Genomic DNA, 23369 nt, shown 5'->3' on the forward strand with positions numbered 1-23369 from the left:
ACAAAATAGCACCTTACTAAAATTTCTACTACTCAAACCTATGAAAGCTTAGTATAACAAACAGATTTAAAGCCAAAACTGAAAATAGAGAATTAAAATCCTAATCAACTATTTCTACATGCGAAGAGTAAGAATACAACTACTAAGTAAAGCTAAATTCTAGAACACTACCTATGATTATCAAACTAATAGGACAAATAATAAGGTAAAGCTAAAAAATAAAAACTAAGTAGGTAAAGAAAGAAATGTAGAACCAACGTAGCTTTATTAATTTATAATAAGTGCCTGAAAAATAAGAAACCAAATCAAAACTAAAAATCAGAATTAAAAACTAAAACTAGTTAGTAATATCTTAGTGTAAAACTGGCCAGCAAAAGAAAAATCAAGTTAGATAATATGTGAAATAGAAGGCCTCAAAATATTAGAAACAATGCAAGTTGTGAAAGAAAAGATAATGAGTTTGAATGCTACACGCAAGGCAAGACAAGAAGCAATGGCTGAAGAAAAGGTACTCCAATAAGATTATTAAGGCTATAATTTAATGTAATCTCTTATAGAATCTACAATAAGATTGAAAGACAAATATTTTTACGGTTTTGCAGGATGAGAAAGAGATAGCAAAAGCTAGATATCATTTAGAATCACGATTTAATCCAACTAATATGATTTTAGGTAACTGATTATATAATTAGACAACTGTTTCGAATGGTGACAACATATAATTGGACAAAAAATCAGTTGTTTCTCTTTATTATTTTCCTAATCACAATTATGCTGACATTTCATTTTTATTTCTACCATATGTCTATTTACACACTGCTTGCACATGCTTTGATGTAGATCCAATGGAAAGAAAGTAGGTTGTGTCTAGCAAGACAAGGTCTAAGCTCATCCAAAAAGAGGAAAGAAAGCAGGTTGTGCTGAATGGTTTTATTTTTCAACCTAAATTAAAGGACTAAACTAAAGTTCTTAAAGACTTTGTATTTTTTGTGCCTCTTATACTTGTCTTCATTTCCATTTGTATTAAAATTCTTGCGTTATGATTGAGGTGCAAAAAGAGAAGTACTCATCTACATGCATTGTGAAACCCCTTTTATTTCCCTTTCTCTTCTCTCCACTGCCTACACACAAAAGCTATGCTCTCCTAAATGCTCACTCTCTGCATCCACCTTCAGAATTTTCCAATCCTCTCCAACCAGAAAACTGCAAATTCTCATTCTGATCCACCCTCTCTTCTTGTTGCAGCCAGCAACACTGAATCTGGAACTGAATTTCTCACTCAAGTTGTTCTCCCCTCCCATTCTTGTAAGTTCACTTCAAGTCTTTCTCTTATCTCCGCAAATTCGAACAATGGAGCATCTCCTTCTTTAAAGTCCTAAATGAAGTCCTATTCTCACTCTAAATTTATACTTTCCAGCTTCGTAGGTTGTGTGATTGAGGGGTTCCTTTGTTGGAAACGCTTTGCTTCTTGGAGATTTCATAAGGTAAGGGAAGCTAGCCAATTTTCTCTAATTTTCACATAGAAGTCTTCTAATGGGTTGAAAGTTCATGATTTAGGACTGAGTGAATGTTTGATCGGTATGATTGAATATATGAGTGATTTGTGCAAGAATCTGGTGTTGTTGCATGTTGAAACAGATTGGGAACCTGGTATTTTCGCCTAGGCGAGTAGCTCTCGCCTGAGCGAAAATGCCAGGAATTCACCCCCTGGAACTGTACAAGGTCTCGCCTAGGCGAGCTGGGTTCGCTTGAGCGAGAGAGGCACTCTCGTGTAGGCGAAACAGTCTAGCCTAGGCGAGAACTCGCCCAATTTTAGAGTTACCCACTGTTTGAGTCTCGCTCAGGCGAGAGTGACCCGCCTAAGCGAGGATGACCCTCCCGCCCAGGCAAGATCCTCTAGCTTGAGCGAGTTCTTCTGCAGAATTTTGGTTTTTCCTCTGTTTTAAATTATTGAAAGTTATCATGAATAAAATATTGTGATGTCTGTTGTAATATGCTTGAATTCTTGTGATTAGTAGAATCTATAGTAGAATTGAATGAAAACAGATTATCGGGAGGTATGGGAGCACTAGAATTCAAGGGAAATTCTAGAGGTTAAGTTATTGTATGTAAGAACATGAGGACTCCTAAATTGGTTGGTATCCTGAAACTCCAATAATCATTCACGCTCAGATAGAGTAGAATGGATTATGTCGTGAGGAGTAGCAGGAGGTCCTAGTCTCTAGACTTGATCAAGTCTTAGACGCGAAGGGGACTTACCCTGTGAGCGGTCGGGTGATAGCCCCATGTGTCCATACTCTACAGAGTTTGGGAACCGTTACATGTGCAAGCCACCAAGAGCTCCAATGTTCCTTACATAATCCGGATATTGAGTCTAAAGTTATGGGTATTATACTGTATCATGAGAGCCTAATTAGTTATGATGGATGTGATGAGTTCTGATTATGCTTATTATCAAACTGCATGATTTCTTTCAATTAAGTTAGCTTACCCTTTTTTGCCTATGTTTGTTTCCTCTGTGTTTTCCTTTTCTTTTGCTATGATCGCCTTTTCGGTGTGAGCAGACACCAATGCAGGCAAAGATACTCCTCTCCGTGATAGGAGTTGATCTGTGGTTGTAGTTATCTAGTAGTAGTTGCTACCTCATGTTCTGTTAGACTTTGGCGTTTTGTTAAACCCTTTTTACTAGTATTAGTTGTAATATAACTAGTTGGGTATAGTTAAATTTTTGGATGACTGTATTGGTATACTTATAGTTAAACCTCCTCTCTTACTATCTGATTTGGGTTATCATGATATGATATGTTATTTAGTAGTGAAAGGCTATTAAATGGGATGTTACATGCATTGCATGTTTCATGTTATGAACCCCTTTCTTTTTGGCTTTTCAGCTTCGATTTCTTCAGTTTTGAGATCCCTTCTTTCAATTATATTTTTGTCTTCCATCGTAATGAAACCTTTGTTTACAAAATAGAACTTATCTCGTATGTTTAATTGTTTATGATTTATATTTTATTCTTTTTATAACTTTTCTTCATTTAGAAAAGTCAGAGTGCTGCTGAACTTGTTTTTTTTTGTATCTTCTATGCTAGGAAGCTAAAAAATTGGAGCAACTTTTCAATGCACAGATACATGTTGGAGAGAAACGAGAATCTTTATGGGGCTTTCCAATATTTTGATAAAGATGGAAGCGGGTAAGTCCATCTATTATGAATTCGAATTTGTTCTTCAATCTGTCACATTATGGAAGTAATCTTTTTCCTTAGTATGCATTCTCAGCCTCAGTTCTTTGGTTTTTGAAGTTCTTGTTTTCCATATTAATCTTTGGATTATTGGATTCAGATTTTAGACATGAAGAAGATCATATACCATAAATCCTATTTCTTGCTAAACCAAATAGCACATTCATTACCAATCATTTCATTAATTAATGAATGAATGTCTCTATTTAGAATTCGAAGATAAATGACACATGTACCCTGGTTTCTTTGTTTGATTCCATCACAGTTATATCACAAGAGATGAACTGGAAATAACTATGAAGGAGAATGGTATGGGTGACAAGGCCACAATCAGGGAAATTATATCTAAAGTTGACACTGATAAGGGCAGAGAAACCAAAGTTGCTTATAGTTATATTACCACAAAGTTTAAGCAAACAACCTCTCGAGAGTCAGGAGCTATTGTCTAAAGTAAGATTTAGTTTGAAGGTTTTATTATACACTTTCTTAAGGGTTGGAATATAAGTGTTATACACCTTTCAAGGAAAAAGCTATTTTATTTGCTTTGCTTATTGTTAATTGTGGTAGATTTTTCGCTGAACATGTGTCCGCTCTGTCTATAGGATGTCTATTTACCCTGTTGTAAAAGGGATTTCTTTTGTAAATCTTTTTTTCTTTCATGCCCTACTCAGAATTTATTTTCCGTTAGAGAGCTAGCTATTTTCTGCTAGTTATAAATGCTATAAGTTTTAGGTTGTTATTATGTTGTTTCTAAATTATGTATGCATGAGAAAAAGATTTGGTTAGTGATGAAGTTAGTAAGATTGTTTTAGTGGCTTATTGATATTCCATTACAGAGCTTTGCTTCTAGACTCATATTTCACTTTTATTGCTATTATCTTTTCAAGATGTATTTCTGATGGTGATCTTGACTTTTATACAATTAAAGGTGTAAAGGATATTTCTAAATGGTTAAAAGAAACCATAAAGTGTTGAAGGATGTATGAAAAACAATCTCAAAAGCTTGTATGGGCCTTGAATTAAACCACAACAATAAAATAATAGTTGTTCAGCTTTTGGATTCTGAAATCAACGTTGGAAATCTATGGATTATTTGTTTACTGTCTTTGGATAATTGGTTTTGAATGGAGGATTCTAGATTCTTTGGAATTTGGGTTTTAAAAAGTGCACAAGAAAATCCTTGAGTATTGCTATGATTTTGACATGTATCCTTTTATTGAATCAGAATCCTAAGGGTGCATGCAGGAGAGCACCATCTACATGTAATTGTTTCATTTGAAGTCAATGCATTTCACGGTTGATTCAAAGGACAACCAAGATGTCCTCTGCCTTCAGTGGTAATCACATTTTATCTCTTAAATCTAATCAATAATGTAATGAATATTCTTGTGCATGAATGAATGGCTTGACATTTGATATGTTGCATTTGATCTTTTGGTGTCTTGAGATTTGGCTGTGCCGTGAAAGTTGAATATTATTGGACACTATTAATGTTGTTGTTGTGTTGTTTTGGATTATTTTCTATAAGTAGGAGTAAGAAATGTAATATATTTTTTTGTTGATAGATTGAGTGTTTTATAATGTTTATGTGTTTTTTTCAATTTTAATAATAGATTATGTTCTAATATATGTCACTGCATTAAAGTCACAATTAGATGAACAAAATAAAAGAAATGAAGAACGTGACAAAAGACTTGATGCAATCATGAACTTCTTTTCTCAAAATTATCAAAGTTAATTGCCTCCTGAGTTGACTATGTTCAATCCTGCACTAGTAATGTTTAAGACTGCATAACTTCTTTTATTTTTCAGAGTTTACATTTGTAATTATGATTCACATTTATATTGTAGGTTTCTAATCAAGGAAGTGTGCCAACTAATACAACAAGTTCTGGACATGAGGAAAATCATATGTGATAGTTGAAGAATATAATATAATGTGGAAGTTAGTTGAATCATTTTATGTTTTGAGAACCATTGCAATACTTCATGATAGTTTTTGCTGACTAATATTGTACTTGAATTTGAATTTGTATATTTGTTATACTTTGATATATACATTTAGTATATATATGAATTGTTATAGTTTGTTATACTATGAATACATTTTGTATATGAGTTTATATCTATTTATGTATAATTTCATTAAATATAGATTAAAAAAATAAAATAAATGTAAATAATTGTGATTGAAAAAATATATATATGAATACATAAATGATAAATGAGTAAAAAAATATAATAATAATAATTTAAAAATCTATGGTACTTTATGGAGGTTTTGAAACCTATAGTATTTTACGGAGGTTTTGAAGTCCAAGGTATTTTAGGGGGTTTTGAAACCCATGGTATTTTATGGGGGTTTTGAAACCTATGTTATTTTATGGAGGTTCTAAAATCCATAGTATTTTATGGAGGTTTCAAAATCCATGATATTTTACGAAGGTTTCAAAATTCATGATAATTAACCGGGGGTTTTAAACCCACAAAACTTAACTGAGGTTTTAAAACCTATGTTAAATACAAGAGGATAAAAAACCTCTGTTATTGATTGATGCTTCCTGGGGTTCGTAAAAACCCCGGCTAACACATTCTCCAGGGATTGTTTAGCAGGGGAAATCGAAACCTCGGGTAAAGAACTTAGTAGAGGTTTTAACCCTGGGTAATGTAAAAATAAACCTCTGTTAAAAATATTTTTTCTTGTAGTGAATTTTTTTACAAATTTCAATACGGGTTGATTTTTGACCCGGCTCATCTAGAACCCGACTCATCCGGGTTGAACCCGTGGTGAGCCGGTTGGCTCACCAACCCGCAAATAAAAGGGTACACAAGAGTTTTTTTATTAAGTTGGGTTTTACATTTGGGTCATGTTAGGCTTTTTTTTAGCCAACAGATAAATAATTGTATTTTTTTTAATTAAGTGAACTTGTGAGCCAACCCGTTTAACCCGACCTGCCAACTCGTGGTGGGCCAGGTCGGGTTCGAATTTTTTTGGCTTGCTAAAAAATGAGTCGGGTTGGGTTGGCTCACTAAATCATCAACCCGTGGTGGGTTGAACCATGTCGGGCCGAGTTACCCGTTTTGACAGCTCTACTCTTACCCCTAATTAGGGGCCATGTCTGTTGGGGTTTCCGTTAACCCTTCAAATTCAAGCCAAAACCAAAAATAGCAAAAATAAAGTTTAGTTTGGGTTCTCCAAGGCTTGAACCCACAACCATACCAATTCCAAATCCATGCTAAACCATCAAGTCAATTTATGTTTCTTGTTAACTAATACAATTCAATCATTATGTCATCGTTCCACATGCTCAAACATATTATTAAAATAATAATAATTAAATAACACACATAGGACTCGAACCCAAGTCCTTTCACATAATCAAAGTACTCTCAACTATCTGAGCTAGTAATTTTCCACATCATACCAATCAAAATTTAATGCCATAAAGGCTTCTACCACCCGCATTTAGTAATTATTTATTTATTTAATTAATTAAATTCTTCGAGTCTTACATATCTTCTTTAGAAGCAATGTAGGAAAGCAATGCTGCATTTGGATTTTCATAGTTGCAAGCTCATTTTCTATCCTCACAAACTTGTCATTTGAATTTGGAGAAGTTCCACTAGATGAAGCAAAATTCATACCATATTATTTTGCACATCATCATCTTCAATAGCCTCGTTAAAATCATTAACATCAGTCAACATATCTTCCATTGGATTTCGAGATTCTAAAATATCTTCAACCATATCTACACTTGTAGTAGCCAAAGGTTCGCTTACACTTGATCCTTCACCATGGAAATACCATTTTTTGTAGTTTTCAGGAAAAGCTCTACATGTTAGCTCGAAAATAAGAAAAAATTGATAATATATTACATATTATATTAGTTTATATATTCAAAATATGTCATTTAATAAAATTATCTAATAGTAATAATATTTAAATAATTATTGTTTAAAAAATATATTTTACTTTGATTTTATTTTTAAGTAAGAGAAATTTGATAATATAATAGAAAAATAATAGTAGTTTGAAATAATGATTTTAAGAAAAATACAATAATACTAACCTGCTAAAATTGTTGATATTGTTTAATTATATCATCTCCAGATAATTGTGTAGCAGATGGACGACTTTCTCTAGTGTTATCAAAAGCTTTTTTCACCATTTCTCCAATAATGACCTAGTGGAAAAAGTCAACCACTTCCTATATAACAATTTTTTTTCCATTTGGTAAACTTAATGACCATGTATCCTTCTTATAACAAGGACAAACAAATTTTCCTTTAGTACTCCACCTTGATAGATTTTCATATGCAGGAAAATCATTAGTAGTCCACAAAATATAGGCATGTAATTGAAATGTTTCTTTCATTGATTTGTCATATGTCTCTACACCATTATCCCAAAGTTCTTTCAATTCATCGATCAAAGGTTGTAAATACATATCAATGTAATTCTAGGAGCTTTGGGACCTGGAATAAGTGTTGACATTATGAAATAAGGATCTTTCATGCACATCCACTACAACAAATTCAAAGATTAGCGAGGGAATAATCCCTTGCTAATTCCTTGCAAAATCATTCAGCTAGGAAATAGTGAGGAAATAGCGAGGATATTGAATCGTAGCTAAATTATAGGTAGCTAAATCGCTAGGGAACTACTTCGTAGCTAATCCTTGGTTAATCCCTAGCTAATTCGTAGCAAAGTGCTTGTAGCAAATCTCTAGCTAATCCTTAGCAAACTAGATGTAGCAAATCCCTAGCTACAACCTTTTTGCTAGAGATTAGCTACGGATTTACTACAACTAGTTTGCTAAATATTAGCTAGAGATTTCCTACAAGCATTTTGCTAGGGATTAGCCAAGGATTATCTACGAAGTAGTTCCCTAGCGATTTAGTTACCTATAATTTAGCTACGATTCAGTATCCTCGGTATTTCCTCGTCATTCCCTCGCTGAATGATTTTGCGAGGAATTAGCAAGGGATTAGCTAGGGATTATTCCCTCGCTAATCTTTTATTTGTTGTAGTGATACTCTAGCTTATATTTTAACAAATACAAGTTATATTTTTTTGTGTTAAATATGTTTTTGGTCCCTCAAATTTTAATAAATTTTGGAATTAGTCCCTCTTCGAAACTTGATACCAATTTAGTCCTTCATCTTTAGAAATGTGTGGATTTAGTCCTTATTATCAATTTTTATTAAATTTATTTGATGTTTCAAGCGCATTTCATGATAGTATTTGAATTGTTTACACCATTTGACACAGTTTCGCTTCAATGTTAACTTAAATATTATCATAAAATGCATTTACAATGTCAAATAAACTTAACAAAATTTGATAAGATGGACTAAATCCACACATTTCTAAAGATGAAGGACTAAATTGGTATCAAGTTTCAAAGAGGGACTAATTCCAAAATTCACTAAAACTTGAGGGACCAAAACAATATTTAACCCTATTTTTTTTCTTGTTAATGTTTTAAAATTTAAGGATATATATTTGAATTGGGTACAAATTTTAAGTTGAAATATGTAGATGCAAGAATATTTAGAGACATCAACTTATTTTATGATTTTGTTCATATGTTGAAATTTTTTGTGTTACCATGGCCATTGAGTTTACTTTATATTTCAAATGTTTCTTTATTTGTTATAATCATATTCAAAATAATTTTATTTTACTATTACAAAATATTTTAAATGTTAAATATTGTTTCTTTATATTGTCCAGGATAATTTGAAAAATGTGGGTGAGGTGTACGAGGAAGAGATTTCGAAAGCACCTATACCATTAGTTAAACATTTTTCATTTGTATTAGGAACAACACCAAATCATTTTTAAGGTATTGGAACTATATCAATCATAGAAAAATATAGAGAGACAAATTGTACAAAATCAAGTGGAAAATGCACAAAAAGGAGCAAGTGATCTAGAGTTAGAAGTTAAAAAGTTGAATAGCATTATTCAAAATCAAGAGGAAACTAACATTCAACTTCATAATGAATTGCAATCTCAACGACAATTAATTGAAGATCAAGAAATTATTAGAGATGAAAACGCAACGTGATCAAATGAAGCAAGATATCGAAATAGAGATGAAATGCCAAATGACTAATTTATTAGGAAGCCCATCATTTAGTGGATCAAATGTTCCCTCAAAATGAAATAAGTTGTATTATTAATATTTAAATTTTTTAATTAATATGTCTATAATTTCATCTTTACATATTTCTAAAGTATTATTAAATAATTATTTTATTGATATTAAGGTTTTACTTTGTTTTATTTTACAGGATCAAAATCCTTGAAGATGTTGACATGAGAAGCTAAGGTGGTTTGTTTCTTGAAGATTTGATGAAGATTGAATGAAGATTTTTTGAACTATCTTGAAGCCATTACCATTGAAATGAAGCCTACATTGATGAATGAAAGGAGATTTGATGATATCCATGGTGATCAAGGCTGGAACATGTGCTCTCCATGTAGTTACATCATTTAGAAAGTGTACTTTAAGTTTGTAATTCATGTTGTAGACCTTATAGCATTAATTAGATGTTTTTTTGTCTTAGGTGTGTATTTTAATCTGTTGAATTGTTTTTCAATAGGTTAAAATGTCTCTTTTAGTCTGTTGAATGGTTTTTCAACAGGTTAAAAGGTTGACTGTAGTAGTTTTAAACTGCAACAAATTCAATCAATTGATTTAGTTTTTAATCGACTGCTTTCACTTAAGTCAAGTGAAATCAACCGATTGATTTGAAAATCAACCTGTTGAATTTCGTAACAGTTTGACTATAAAAGTTGTGATTTTCGAAAGAGAGGTAAGTTGATCATTTTAGAGCACGAATTTGTTTTGGAAACTTGTGGAAACTCTCTCCTTCATGATCATACGTGTTGCAGCTGTTGAAGATTGATCTTTGATCAATTCTTGGAGCTTTTGGCTTGGTTTGAAGCTTGGAGAAAGTGGTTTGTGGTAGGATGGGTTGTGCTACCACTGAGGTTTGATCTTTCTCAAGCTTTGTGTGTGTGCCTGGTGGTTTTCCAGATCTACAAGATGGTTCTTGCTTTGCTGGTGTGATTCTTGTGTGATTCAAGAGTTTTTATGGTGTTTTTGCATATTTTGGAAGTGTAAGGGTGGATACTTTGTAAAAATTTTGAAATAGTGCAGAGTCAAGCTAAGGTTGCCTTGACAAACTGGATGTAGCTCAGGTTTGAGTGAACCAGTATAAAAATCTCGTGGTGTCCTCTCTTCTCTAACCTTTCTCTCTTGCATTTTTATTTTAAAGTTTAAAGAACTTGTGCTTTAATAATCTTTTTCTTGTTCTTGCATGTTTTCATAGCATTTGCAGCATTGAGCATGTTTACATAATCATTTGGAACCTATCTTGATCATTATTGTGTATTGTTCCTGGTTTAAAATATAAATTCGCATTTCTGGATATTTCCCAGTAATTCAGTTGATTGTTTTCCTGTTTCAATCGGTTGATTATACTAGAACAAAATCTGTTTAGTAAAATCAATTGATTAACTCTGTGTTTGATCGATTGAAAGTGTACAATTCAGTATTGTTTGCATCCTAACTTGGTGATCTATTCTGTAAACACCCAATTTTGTCTGGGCAAATAATGTTGTTTTAAAAATAAAAAAATATAAAATAACAATAATAATAATAAAAAATATATAAAATAATAAAGTTAAATAAAATTATATACATACATATATATATATATATATATATATATATATATATATATATTCAAAAATAAGTGTTACATAAAAAAGAAAAAAAAATAATAAATTGTTAAAAAACTTTACTATTGGGGGGAATACTTTACTTTTTACGAAACAAAAGCTAAAACTTCTTCTACTTTGGTTCACGGAACAAGCAACAGGGAAGAAAAAAGAATGGAGCAGTGATAGAAACAACAGTGCAACAAGGAATATAAACAACATGCAGAATCAAGTACAAAGGGAACCATGATAGCAAAAAAGCTCAGACATTAAACAAGGTACGCATAATCTTCAATCTTCAAATTTTTGATACGATGTTCTGCCCATTCTATTTTTTTGTTATGCGATAAAGGGTATGAATCGTGAAATCCCTACATCTGATGTTGCTTGAAATTGTTAATCAGTGAATTAAAACTAGAAAATTGAAAATAAAAGAGAATTGGGTTTAAATAATCTGAAATAGAAAGGAAATAGAAAGGGTTTGATTCACTGTAAACAAATAGAGGCTCGACAGTGAGCACTGTTATTCTGGAAATCGTGGGGTAGCCATACTTGGTGTTAGAATCCTTTATTAAAGGTAGTTCGCAGTGCACGGCAAGGGAAAGGTGAGTCATAGTTGAAACAATCTTGGTTTGTGGAGATGAACGGTGGTGCCGCCACTGTTGGTGGTGGAGCGATCGTGGCCGGCGCCATTTTTGGCCGCGTCGCTGCCGACGGTCAAGGTCTCAAGTTGGGGCGGCAATGGTGTTTTGCGGGAAGGTAGGAGACGAAGTAAGAGTTGAGATGTTGCGTTTTTATATGGCTTTAGGGTTTGTTTAAGTTTTTGCTTCGTACATCACCACAGTTCATTCACGCACCACCCCCTCTTCTTTTTTTAAGGTTAGCAGGTTTAAGTTTTTTCTTCATGCACCACCACAGTTCATTCACGCACCACCTATATTTTTATTAAGGTTAGCAAGTTTAAGTTTTTGCTACGTGCACCACCATAATTCATTCATGCACCACCTATGTTTTTATTAAGGTTAGAAGATTTAAGGTTTTTTCTTCACGCACCTCCATATTTCAGTTTATGCACTCCTACTTTTAATATTGGATTTTGTTTATTTATTTGCTTCATGCACTCCCCAATGTAATAACCCCACCCCGCTTACATTAAGTTTTAGTTTACTTTACGAACCCGCGTTTTCACTTAGCACACACCCCACTCCTTTATTTTCTTCTTAGATATAATGTGTTTACTTTACTTTATGCACCTCGCGTTTTACTTTAATGCACCCCACATTTACTTTATGCACCCCGCGTTTCTCTTTAAGTACCACATTTTCGTGTTTTGTAAGTAAATTTGACATTTCAATCACGTCATTTTCAAAAATAATAAAAATATTTTTAATTGAAATAAAAATTAAATAACTTTCAAAAAATGATAAAAATAAGAATAAATAATAATTTAATATTATTATTATTATTATTATTATTATTATTATTTTTCTTTCTCTTTTAGTGTCTAATCGACCACTCACGTCACACGACATTCAATAAATAAGTTATAAAAATGTGTTTGGTGTCTAATTGACTGCTCGCGTCACACGACAATCTTGTTTTTTAACAAATAAGTTATAAAAAATGTGTTTGGTGTCTAATCACCCGCTCGCGTCGCATGACACTCTTTTTCAAATATGTCAAATGACATATTTCAAAAATTAAATCATTTAATCAAACAGTTTTATAAAGAACTACGTAGCCCTGATTTCTCATTTTTTCTTATGAGAATACGTAGGACCAAGGTTAAGCCTTGTCGGGTCCTTTTTAATCAAAAAAATAATTTTGTTCAATATTTTCTTATGGGAAAAATAAATATTTAAAGGATTAAACACATCTCTTTTGCAAATTTAATTAAAGGTACCGCCTTTGGACGGGCGCTGTAGGGTGCTAATACCTTCCCTACGCGTAACCGACTCCCGGACCCTAAATTTGGTTTTCGCAAATTTTATTTTATTTTTATGGTTTTCCATAGTTTTCCTGAATAAATGGTGGCGACTTCTAAATCTCTTTTTCTAAATGAATTTATTTTTAGTTCGTCGTCCCGTCACGATTTAGGTTACTATAGATGGCGACTCCACTGGGGACACTAGAGAGTCAAGCCTATTTAATCGAATATGCGAAAGCGATGTGTTAAATTTAGATGTTTTGTTTTACCCTTCTCGATTTATGTATATTTTATATTCCTGTTGGTGTATGATATATTTGTGGATATTGAACCTTAGGGTAGAAAATATGTTTTTGTATGGATCTCTTTTGCAGGTGGAGGTTTAGGTTTGCATTTTTTCTCCCTTCACACACTCACCTTATATTTTGTACATGACATGAGCGAGGCCTTATACTTGGGTCTGAGTAGCTTAGAATTAGAAGGGGATTGTGTAGTAGTGCCACAGTGGATGTACTTCCCAAGTGGTCATTGTAAGAACCCCAACTAGAGTCTGTTTGCTTCAGTTGATACTCTTACATCGTGTTGTTTACCAACTGTTGTGAGAAATGTCGTGAAGTGGGCTATAGCTCTAGTGACCTTTTATCCTTAGGAAATAGGAGACTATCTTGGTGAGCACATATACCTACCTTAATCCTATGACGCGCTTAAACCTTATAAGGCACGAAAGGGAGATGTGTATTCCTATAATTCCTTTTTCTGTTTATTTTATTTTATTTTGTCTTTTATTTTTATTTGTATTTGTTTCTTTGTGTTTTTCCTTTGGGTTGTAATAAGTTATGTAAATTATTCATAGCATCATGTAGTCTATAATTTTTTTCTTTTTTTTTGTACGTTTTCATTGTATTCATTCTAGGTAGAAAATCATAAAGCTGTGTCATTTTCTTGGAGAAGAAATGGAAATTAATAGGGAATCTGGAGTTAGAGAGCATTCTGGTTCAGAGTCACTAAAAAAGTAGTCAATTAGAGCAAATGAAGGAAACTTGACTTATCTTCGAGAGTTGGTGGGGAAGATGAAGACTATCCAGAGGAACAATTTTTGAAGGAAGTATGGGAATTTACTGAATCTTCTAGAGATTGATACTCAGGTTCCAGCTGTTACTGCTTTGATCCAATACTATGATCCGCCGCTCCAATGCTTCACCTTCAAGGATTTTCAATTAGTGCCGACAGTAGAGGAATTTGGGGATATTCTAGATCTACCATTAGAAGGAAAAATTCCTTACAAGCATACAATGCAAAATACATCTGTTTCAACACTAACAGGAATTTTGAAAATACACCCTGTAGAGTTAGAAGGAAAAATGATTACAAAGGGAACCGTCAAAGGCATTCCTCAAGGGTTTCTAGAGGGGCATCTACGTCAATTGGTTGATAAAGACATGGGGGAAACATTCATGGATGTATTGGCACTCATTCTTTATGGCATTATGATTTTCCCAAGCATCGATAACTTTGTTGATCTCTCAGCCATTAATGTTTGCATAGCATATAAAATCAATGCAGAAAATCCAGTCACAACAATCTTAGCTGATGTTTATGGAAATTTGAACATGCGTTATGAATTTAAGAAGAAGAAGTTGTCATGTTGCTTGCCAGTATTATATAAATGGTTTACTTCTCATATTAGTCCAAATTACAAGCCAGCAGCTAAAGGAGCACAAGAATGGGCGTGTTGTTTTGCTAAGTTACATAATGGAATGATCAAACGAGAGGTATCCTGGCAGCAAAGATCACATATCATACATTGTGGGGAGTACCCAAATGTACCTCTTATAGGAACCAAATATTGTGTTAATTATAATCCGATATTAGCACAAAGACAATTTGGATATCCTATACGAGGTGCACCAAATCCAGAATCTTTAGTTGCAGTGTGGAATTGCTATGAAGAAGGGACTTCTAATGATTTACTCCGACGAATTAGAAGTGCTTGGGACAGTGTGGTGCGTGCAGAAAAAGACTTTAGGCCATGGGTAGTAAAGGAGAAGACATCTTATCAACAATGGGTTATGGATAAGGTTAAAGGGGTGAAGCTACCGTTCAAACCAGTTGCCTTCATGCCAGAACAACAAGATGTGGAAAGTGAGGAAGTCAAAACCCTTAAAGAAGAAATAGAAAAGATGAAGCAGAAAAATGTTAAGCTTGTTAATGATCTTCAGAAAGCTCACCATGAATATATAGATCTCAAACATGACAATGAAGCCAGGATCAGAACTTGTGATGTATTAATAAAGAAGTAGAGAGAGGAAAGAAACCATCACATTAGAGTACAACAAGATCTCGAGGCAGCTAACAAAGAGCTAGCTTTGAGAGGCAAAGAGAAGAAAGCGATGGCATTGTCTGAATGTGAGAAAATTTCATTATATGAAGAATTGGCAAGAGACAAAAGGGAGGCATTAAACAAGCTGCGAAATGCTCAAGTTAGGATTAAGGAGATGGAGCAACAGACAGAAAAAATGACAGCAGCTTATGAGGCAAAGCTAGAAGAAGAGCGTTGGTATAAAGCAGAGTTAGAAAATGACATACAGTATAGGAACAAAGAGTTTGAGAGACAATATCAGCTTATGAAGCAAAAGTGGTTGAGGAGCGTTGGTACCGGGCATAGTCGGAGGAGGAAAATCAGAGATTGATAACTGAATGTGCTGAGTTAAAAGGAACTTCAAACTATTAGAGAGGATGTTTTCCAAAGTTAGTAGCTATAACCAACGGAGCAATTGAAGATGTACCCGGGATGTTAACTGATGCTGAGATTGCAATGCCTATATTCAATCCACCAAAAGCAATTGAAGATTTCCTCGGTTATTGCAGAGAGCTTGTAGGGGAAAAGAAGAATATAGTGGCTAGAGCTCGAAGTTGATGTTTATGCTTTCTTTCTTTTTCGTATTGTTATGAACTTTTGAACATTGTGGATTTTCTGATGAATCGACTACTTTATTCCGTGTTAATTTCCATTATTACTTGCAATGTTATTTGCACAACTTTATAGTTTCTAGCTAGAATGTTTGCATTTGCATTTGTCTTTTTCTTTTCCTTTTTCCTTCTCATTTCATTTGAATTAAATAGAAGAGTGACAGTAAGTGAATACGACAAAATTTCCGAGACACCCTTATAGAACTCGGGCAAATTTCAAAACAATGGAGGATTGGGAAAATGCACATGAGGAAGTTAAGGAAGAAATTAGCCAAGTGAAGGGTGAAATCAGCCAAATAAAGGATCAAATGGGTCAGATCTTGGAGGCATTGAGGACTATGAAGAGTTCAGGAGAAAGTTCAGCAGTTGACGGTGGTACTTCATACCCTCCAAGATTTCATCCTCATGTATCAAGTGGACCTCCAATTTGCCCACCACATCATCAAGTGAGTCAAGGGACATCATCTCAAGCTTTTCCACCTTATGGCTTACCCCTAGGTTACACACCTCCAATGGCAGAGTATGTAGAGCAAGTTAAGAATCCATTTTCTGGTGGTAATACAAGCATACATGTTTCATCACCTAATGAGCAATTCCAAGTGTCAACCGGGATGGCTGATTTTAGGAACCATGTACGCCCAGGGGAAAGTGTGGTTGGAATCACAACCTATACAGATCCTAATGTATCGATTCCACCACATGTTTCGACTGTAGGTGTGGGTTTACAAGAAAAGACACTAGCTCAAGTGATTTCATCGAATGAGAATAACAAGGGAAAGTTAAAGATATTTGAGGAAAGACTACGGGCTATTGAAAGGAATAAAAGTTATGGATTTGGTGATGTTGTAGGCTTATCTTTGATCCCTGACGTGGTGATACCCCCTAAGTTCAAAGTGCTTGAGTTTGAGAAATATAGGGGGACTACGTGTCCAAAAAGCCATATAACAATGTATTGTCGAAACATGGCTGGCCATACCTATGATGATAAATTATTTATCCACTTTTTCCAAGATAGCCTAGCTGGGGCAGCGCTGAATTGGTATATGCATCTTTAGCTGACTCATATTCATTCTTGGGTGGATCTAGCTGATGCTTTCATAAAGCAATATAAATTTAATATGAATACAACACTAGACAGAATACAATTCCAAAATATGACAATGAAGAAAAAGGAAACTTTCAAAGAGTATGCCCAGTGTTGTAGAGAGATATCTGCCCAGGTTGAGCCACCACTATATGATAAGGAGATGGTTACAATGTTTGTGAATACACTACAACCGCCATTTTATGAGCATATGATTGGGAATTGGAATATATCTTCTAATTTTGCGAACATTATCATCATCGGTGAAAGGATTGAGACTGAGATAAAAAATGGTAAAATTGCATATGGCCCCCTAGTGGCTGCAAATACCAAAAAACCAAGTTTTAATCAAAGTAAGAAAAAAGAAGTTGAAGTTCACGCCGCATCCGCATGGGATAACCGTACACCTGTTAATTACCAAATACAGCCTATTTCAAACAAGCAGTTGCAACCTCAAAAAGCAGCTGCTAGTGATAGTGAGAACCTTGGTCAAAATACCAATACAAGAAGGGAGAGGAAGTTTATGATTTTACTCTCATTCCTATGACATACACAGAGTTGTTATCAATGCGTCTTTGTAAATCTTTTGTTGCAATTTGCCCAATGAAACCACAACAACCTCCTTTTCCCAAGAGTTATGATCCAAATGCTACATGTGACTACCATGGAGGGGCAAAGGGGCATTCGACAGAAAGGTGTTTTCCTCTCAAATATAAGGTACAATCTTTAATTGATTTTGGGTGGTTGACATTCAAAGAAGATAAACCTAGTAATGAAGAGAGAGCTAGTAAAAGGTGAATATTATTTAAGTAATGCATGTGCATTCCATCCAGGTGCCGAACATTCTATTAAGATTGTGTGGAGTTCAAGCTGGAGTTGCAAAAGCTAGTTGATAAGCATTTCCTGCAAGTTTTTCATGGAAATAAGATAAGAAGGTATTGGCACAAACTAGTGAACAGTCCAATTTAACCACGCTAAAACCTTTAGTGATTCATTTCACTAGACCTGCACCTTCTTTCATGGAATAAGGAAGACAACCCATGGTGATAAAAACACCTTCCTCTTTTCCTTATGAAAGTGATAGAGTTGTTCCATGGAAGTATGGAATACATGAATTAGGTGAGGGACAACAAGTTGAAAACACTTATGTGCATGAAGGTCCAATTGTTGAAAATATATCAAGTCTTGGTGGGATAACAAGGAGTGGTCGTTTCTTTACACCACCAGATCTAAGGAAGGAAGGATGCCATAGAAGTAAAGTAAATGATGGAATTGAAAAAGCAAAAGAGATATTAAAAGAAAACACGATACAAGATGAGGAAGAATGTAGAAAGGATAAACAAAAAGAAATATCAGATGAAGAGGCCTGTGAATTTTTGAAATTCATACAACAAAGCGAATACAAGGTGGTGGAGCAGTTGAATCGTATGCCAACTCGTATTTCGATTTTGGAATTGCTCATGCATTAGACAACTCACCAAAAGTTGCTAATGAAAATACTGAGTGGGGCTCATGTTGAACAAAATATTTCGTTGGATAAATTTGAAGGGATTGTTAATAATATTACCATTAATGATTTCCTTACTTTTTTGGATGATGAGATACAAGTTGAAGGAAGAGGATACAATAAAGCTCTTTATGTATCTGTTAAATGTCTCGACCATGTTATATCTCGTGTGTTGATTGATAATGGTTCTTCCCTAAATGTGATGCCTAAGGTGACGCTGGAGAAGTTTTCACGTGATAAATTCCCTATGAAGCCAAGTACTATGATATTGAGAGCTTTTGATGGTAGCAAAAGAGAGGTGATGGGAGAACTAAAGTTGCCAGTTCAAGTTGGTCCATGTGTATTTCAAATAACTTTTCAAGTAATGGACATCTTACCGGCGTACAGTTGTTTACTTGGTAGACCTTGGATTCATTCTACAGGGGTGGTGCCTTCCACTTTACATCAAAAGTTGAAGTATGTAATGGGGGATAAGATGGTAACAGTTTCAGGAGAGGAAGATTTTCTGGTGAGTGGTCTGTCATCTGCTCGATATATTGAAACAACATAGGAAGCTCTTGAGACGACTTTTCAAGCTCTGGAAATTGTGGGGAATACATATGTTGAACCATTACAGATTAAGCCATATTTGTCATGTGCCTCTTTGATGATGGCAAGGGTTATGTTGAGAGAAGGTTATGAATATGGAAAAGGCCTAGGCAAAGTCGGACAGGGACCAATATTTCCACTAAAAATTGTTGAGAACAAGAATAGATACGACTTGGGGTACAAGCCTACTAAGGAGGACAAAAGAAGACTAATGGAGGAAAAGAAAGAACGAAGCTTAGCTGGCTTGCAGGGTCGTAAGCCGAGGGTAGGAAAGATCTCTAGTTGTGACTTGAAGAAGAGCTTTCGTAGTGCTGGATGGATCAATGTTAGTCAAGTTGTAGTTGTTGAACATGAATTTGGGGAAGGAAGTTCTAGTTTGGTGCAACCCTGTCCTCCCAACATACAGATCGATAATTGGAAGACCGTGAATTTACCTGTGGTGTTTAAGTTCAATCAAATGTAATACTTGTTGTTTTTTATTTTGTTTTTCTCCAAAACATTCTAGGATGTCTTTATGAACTGGTTCTATCTTTTCGTTTTCAGTTAATGTGATGTTCAGTTATGTTTGCTTTCACTACATACTTTGTTTGTCTATTTATTTTCTTTTACAAATCCAAATAATGTAGATATGACAATGAATGTTTTGAAAATAATGATGTCAATATTCCTAATTTTGAGCACCTTATCGATAATATGGATGATGATCATGAAGACGATTGGGAACCTTCTTCTTAGTTGTTAAGGTTAGTGAAACAAGAAGACCGAGAAATAAAACCTTATCAAGAGATCATTGAAATACTTAATCTAGGGGATGAAGATGAGAGAAAAGAGGTTAAAATTGGTAACATCATGAGTAAGGAGGTACAAGGAAAATTATGCGATTTGTTGAAAGAGTTCAGAGATGTGTTTGCTTGGTCATACCAGGATATGCCTGGGTTGGATATTGATATAGTGCAACATAAACTTCCACTTAAAGAAGAATGTCCCCCGGTTAAACAAAAGTTAAGACGAATGAAACCTGAAATGTCACTAAAGATTAAAGAAGAAGTGAAGAAGCAATTCAATGCAGGGTTTTTGGCGGTAGCAAAATATCCTCAATGGGTGGCTAACATTGTCCATGTGCCAAAAAAGGATGGTAAAGTTCGAATGTGTGTTGATTATAGGGATTTGAATCGAGCTAGCCCTAAGGATAATTTCCCATTGCCACATATTGACATCTTGGTGGATAACACTGCTAGATTTTCATTATTCTCTTTTATGGATGGATTCTCCGGGTATAATCAGATTAAGATGGCACCGGAAGATATGGAGAAAACCACATTTATTACGCTTTGGGGAAAATTTTGTTACAAAGTAATGCCATTTGGACTTAAAAGTGTTGGGGCAACTTATCAAAGAGTGATGGTGACTCTTTTTCATGATATGATGCATAGACAAATTGAGGTTTACGTGGATGATATGATTGCTAAATTTGAATCAGGAGATGATCACATTGTTAATTTGAGAAAATTGTTTGAGAGGTTAAGGAAGTTTAAACTCAGATTGAATCTAGCTAAATGCACCTTTGGTGTAAAATCAGGAAAGTTGTTGGGTTTTATTGTCAGTGAAAAAGGTATTAAGGTTGACCCAGATAAAGTGCGAGCAATAATGGAAATGTCAACTCCTAATACTGAAAAAGAAGTGCGAGGGTTTTTAGGCAGACTAAACTACATTGCTAGATTCATCTCCCAATTAACCTCCACCTGTGAGCCAATATTTAGATTGTTGCGTAAGAATCAAGTTGTGGAATGGAATGAAGATTGTCAGGCAGCCTTTGATAGAATCAAATAGTATTTGCAGGATCCTCTCGTACTACATCCGCCAGTATCGGGGAGGCCCCTCATTTTATATTTAACTGTGTTGGATGAATCAATGGGTTGTGTTTTAGGGCAGCATGATGAGACAGGGAAGAAAGAGCATGCCATTTATTGTTTGAGCAAAAGGTTTATAGGTTGTGAACAAAGATATTCTATGTTGGAACGAACTTGTTGTGCATTAACATGGGCAGCACATCGTTTACGTCAATATATGTTGAGTCACACTACTTGGCTAATATCTAAGATGGACCTAATTAGGTATATTTTCGAAAAGCCTGCTCTCACTAATAGATTGGCTCGATGGCAAATGTTGTTATCAGAATATGATATAGTCTATGTGACTCAAAAAGCCGTTAAGGGAAGCGCTTTAGCAGAATATCTGGCTCAACAGCCCATTGAAGATTATTAGTCTATGCAACCTGAATTCCCAGATGAGGACATTCTTGCCCTATTTGGTGAAAAGGAGGGTAGCCATGATGGAAAGGCTTGGATATTACTGTTTGATGGAGCATCTAATGCACTTGGACATGGAATAAGGGCAGTGCTCATCTCGCCAGAGAATCATTACATTTCGATGACAGCAAGATTGTGCTTTAGTTGTACCAACAATGTTGCAGAATATGAAGCATGCGCTATGGGTATTTTGGCAGCTATCGAGTCGAAGGTGAAGGTGTTGGAGGTGTATGGTGACTCGGCATTGGTGGTTCATCAGTTAAAAGAGGAATAGGAGACTAGAGACCAAAAGTTAATCCCTTATCAATCATACATTAGAGGATCGATGAAGCATTTTGATTCCATTGAGTTCCATCACATTCCACGAGAGGATAACCAATTAGTTGATGCTTTGACCACCTTGTCGTCAATGTTTGAAATTAGTCAAGATGAGGGGATGCCGATGATCAAGATGAGGAGTTATGAACAACCAACATACTGTTATTTAGTGGAAGAAGAATCAGATGGTAAGCCTTGGTATTTTGATATAAAGTGCTATCTTAAGACACAAGAATATCCTGAAACAGCTTCTGAGAATGATAAAAGAACCTTGAGAAGGTTAGCTTCAAGTTTTATTATAAATGGGGATGTCTTGTATAAAAGAAATCATGACATGGTACTTCTCAGATGCGTCGATGCAAGAGAAGCAGGGTTGATATTAAAAGAAATTCATGAAGGAGCTTTTGGTACACATATGAATGGGCACTCTATGGCTAAAAAGATTTTGAGAGCAGGTTATTTTTGGTTGACTATGGAGAATGATTGTTACATGCATGTGAAAAAATGTGAAAAATGTCAGACCTATGCAAATAATATTAATATAGCTCCTACAACCTTAAATGTTCTATCTGCACCATGGTCATTTGCAATGTGGGGAATATATGTTATTGGAGCCATAGAGTCGAAGGAGTCAAATGGACATCGTTTCATTCTGGTTGCAATTGACTATTTTACCAAATGGGTGGAAGCAACTTCTTACGCCAATGTGACCAGAAAAGTGGTAGTAAAGTTTATAAAAAATGAGTTGATACGTCGATATGGGTTGCCTAATAAAATTATCACTGATAATGCAACTAATATGAATAATCAAATGATGAAAGATCTATGTGAAGAATTCAAAATTCAACATCACAATTCGTCTCCTTATCGCCCAAAAATGAATGGGGTCGTTGAAGCTGCTAATAAGAATATAAAGAAGATTTTGTAGAAAATGGTGATTACATATAAAGATTGGCAAGAAATGCTTCCCTTTGTCCTACACGGATATCGTACATCGGTACGAACCTCAATTGGTGCAACACCTTTCTTTTTGGTATATGGGATGGAAGTCGTCCTTCCTTTTGAAGTAGAAATCCCATCTCTGAGGGTGTTAATGGAAACTCAGTTAGAAGAAGCAGAATGGGTACAAGCTAGATTTGACCAACTTAACTTAATTGAAGAAAAAAGGTTAACAACAGCTTGTCATGGACAATTGTATCAGAGAAGGATGAAAAGGGCATTTGATAAAAAGGTTCGTCCAAGAGAGTTTCATGAAGGTGATCTAGTCTTGAAAAAGATTTTGCCTATACAGAAAGACCACAGAGGGAAATGGACTCCAAATTATGAAGGCCCATACGTAGTGAAGAAGGCATTTTCAGGTGGTGCGCTAGTTCTCACAAAAGTGGATGGGGAAGAGCTACCTCTACCTATCAACTCAAATGCAGTAAAGAAGTTCTATGCGTAATGATCTGTTAATGATTGGGAAATATTGACATTGTTCTTATGGTTCATTATATTATGCATTATGCTTTCTTTGTAATTTTGTTTTACGTTCTTTTGTAAGTGTTTTTTGTCATCACATTGAGCTTTTTGAAATAAAATACCATGGGTTTAAATCAGGAAGTACAAGTCATTCAGTATAGCCCAAAGTGGTTCGTGAAGGGTGTCATGGAAGTGAGCAAAATAAATAGAGAAGATCACAAGTCA

The 23369-nt window shown here is 34.7% G+C and overlaps 1 long non-coding RNA gene across 1 annotated transcript in view; it reads right to left on the reverse strand.

The window, feature by feature from the left end:
* The window catches only part of LOC114171970, a 47100-nt gene that overhangs the window by 7531 nt on the left and 16200 nt on the right, over positions 1-23369 (reverse strand). The gene's annotated exons all lie outside the window — the stretch shown is intronic.

The sequence above is a fragment of the Vigna unguiculata genome, unplaced genomic scaffold (genome assembly GCF_004118075.2).
Source record: "Vigna unguiculata cultivar IT97K-499-35 unplaced genomic scaffold, ASM411807v1 contig_450, whole genome shotgun sequence".
In the NCBI taxonomy this organism is placed as follows: domain Eukaryota; kingdom Viridiplantae; phylum Streptophyta; class Magnoliopsida; order Fabales; family Fabaceae; genus Vigna; species Vigna unguiculata.